Below are 3,328 nucleotides of genomic sequence, written 5' to 3' on the forward strand. Positions count from 1 at the left end.
GTCCTCTCCTACTAGCCTACCTATTTCTTAATCCAACCAAGTTGACAGTCAGAATTAGCCATTGCACTGTGAAATAATCGAGGGTGGGTTTGCTTGGTGCACAATTTCAAGGTTTTCTTCCATGATAGCAGGGAAGATATGGTGACACAGATTAGTTCACACGATGGTGGCCAGGAAAATATGAGAAGTTGCCTGTGCTAGCTGAGTTTCTCCATGTTTTCTTATTTTCCTCCAGGCAGACTCCCTGTCTTGGATTAGACTGTCCCCATTCAATGTAGGTCTTGCCCACCTGGTCAATAATAAAATAAAATAAAGAAACAATGTGGGTTGCCAAAAAAGAAAAAGAAAAAAGAAAAAAGAAAGAAACAATGTGGGGCTGGAGAGATGGCTCAGAGGTTAAGAGCACTAGCTGTTCTTCCAAAGGTCGTGAGTTCAATCCCTAGGAACCATACGGATTATAACCACCTATAATGAGATCTGGTGCCCTCTTCTGGCATGCAGGCATACATGTGGGCCAAATACTGTATACATAATAAATAAATAAATAAATCTTTAAAAAAAGGAAAAGAAATCCCTATCTTTTCATGTTGATGGTTACAATGCCAAAGCAAACCTAGCCAATAAGTAACAAAAGATTTAAGAAATGTTATCAGTTATAAGAGCATGAATATGATTTCCAAAGTAATACACTCTTAAAAGAAGTGTGACACTTTCACTGGACAAGACTGAAGAGACAGATTAATATAGGAACATATTTTAGGGGCATACCTATTCCAGAACAGTTCAGTTAAGGACTATGTTCTTACGAATACTTAATTTAAAGGAAATTAAGAAGGAAAAATGATGGATACAATTTGGGACATGCTTACTTCAAGGTCATGTAAACATATGTTCAAAAGTTTGAGTTGCTAAACAGGAACACTCTGGGGCATACTCTGCCTGTGTCAGGAACTTGTAGCTGAGAAACACATGGATACATTGAAGGTGTGTTGATGTAGGAACATGTCTGTAAAAGTTACGGTCACTCTTACAAACTCTCTGAAATGTTTTAAACCACAGATACATCCACAGATATGCATCACCAATCTCTTAGACATGTCCCAACCCAAACACACACTACTCAGCACAACTGCATAAAATGACATTCAAGTAGATGATATAATTAGTTATAAATGTAACATAAATATGGATAAGATAAAGTCTGAGGAAATTTTCAAAACTTTTATTGAGAAGATAATAATAAACAAAATAAATGGTGGTGTTATCTATGATCATAGAAAGTCTCAATTATGCCAACAGGCTATCTCTTCTAACTACCCTGCAGATTCAAAACCATCCTATTCAAACTGTCAGTAAGCTATTTCATACATATTCACCAGCTAAGTCTACAATGTATAGTGAGAAGTAAAAGACTAAAAACAGCTAACTAAATACCAAGTAAAAGCAAAGCCAGAGAAATGGATTTACTAATTTCAAGACTTGAAGCCACAGTAACTAGAACTAGCATATTGTAGCACTGGTGGAAACAGACAAGAAGATTGCTCAGACTGTTTAAAAGACTAGAAACAGACCCGCTTGATAAAACAACTAATCATTGAGCAAAGAGCAAAGATAATACAATGAAGAAAACATTGTCTTATTGCCAAATGAAACGGAGACAAATCAATATCCAGAAAACAGAATCAAGACATAGACCTTCCAAACATCCAAAAAGTCATTCAAAATTTGTCCCGTCTAAATGTAAATTTAATAACTACAAAGGCTAGAACATGCAGAAAATCTAGAGAAGTTAGGTCTCGACTATCAGTATTTTATATAAAACCAATATCAAGATCTACGAAATAATTGTCTATGAAAGATACTAGCAAGAGAATGAGAATGAGGCACAAAATAGAAGACAAAATTTACAAGAGATATTTCTTAATAAACTGTTTTTCAGTACATGAAAAACTATTAAAACAGAAAACAATGAGGTTTTAAAATAGGAAAATAATTACAGGTGTGGTGGATTGAATAGGAGCGGCCCCCCATAGACCCATGTGTTTGAATGCTTGGCTCATAGGGAGTGGCGCTACTGAGAGGTGTGGCCTTGTTGGAGTAGGTTTGCCTAATGGGAGGAAGTGTGTCACTGTGGAGGCGGGCTTTGAGGTCTCATATATGCTCAGGCTACATTGCCCAGTTTGGGACACAGTCCGTTTCTGCCTCCTGTGGAACTCTCAGCTCCTTCTGCAGCCTCGTGCCTGCCTGTACACTGCCATGCTCCCCACTATAACGGTAATGTACTAACCCTCTGAAACTACGCATTTTGCTTTATGAGAACCTAACTCAATGCAACAGGTGACAAGGGAGCACATGGAAAGATGCTTCCCGTTGTACAGCAGCAAGGGGATTTGAACAAAAGTAGCGACGAGATACTGTTACACATCGAGAATGTCAAACACTATTGAGGATGAAGAGAAAAAAGAAACTCATTCATTGTTAGGAAGAATGAAGGCTGACATACACAAAATGAAAAGCAACATGCATGGGCCTTACAACACTAAACATGGTTTTACAATGTGACCTAGCAACCCTGTTCTTTCCAATTTTTCCCAGACACTTTGACCTATATATGTGTTTTTTTTTTTTTTAAACAAGGACATCTTTTGAATAGTTTCCCAACTTGGAAACAACTAAGATATTCCATATTAGATGGGTATAGAAAGAAACTGTGCTACTCACAGCCTGTACTGATATTCAGTACTAGACTGAAAGCTTGCAAGCATGGAAATACATGAATCTTAAATAGATTTTTACCAAGTGTACGAAAACGATGAAAAGATAGCATAGTATATGATTTCGATTGTGTGCTAACCTGAGAACAAGGATGGTGACAGTTAAAAGATCAGTGGTTCCCAGAGGTAATGGAAGGAAGTTGGACCATCACAGCTCTGAAGAACTTGTCTTTAGAGACACTATTTTATTCTATGATGTGCTATTTGCAGGGTTTGACCATTATTCATTATTCATTTAGCAAACCCCAAAGATGGGTATATGGGAACTCCTTTTATATTCTGTACAATTTTATTGTGAATATTTAAACTTCTCTAAAATATCTTTTGAAAAGATTAAAAAGGAAAAAAAAAAAAAAAAACCCCAAGTTTCTAGCTTCATTGGAAACTGGAAAGATCAAATGAGACCACTGCAACTACATTTCACATGGTGAGGATCCTCCGGAGTTGTGTATGAACTGCCCTCTCGGGATATAGACAAGCTCCATTCGTCAGCACCCTGCCAAGCCTGCTTTATACCTTCCAGTCTGCTGTGCCTGGCCCTGGTTGCTTGAGTT

Source organism: Acomys russatus, chromosome 27, assembly GCF_903995435.1.
Source record: "Acomys russatus chromosome 27, mAcoRus1.1, whole genome shotgun sequence".
NCBI lineage: Eukaryota > Metazoa > Chordata > Mammalia > Rodentia > Muridae > Acomys > Acomys russatus.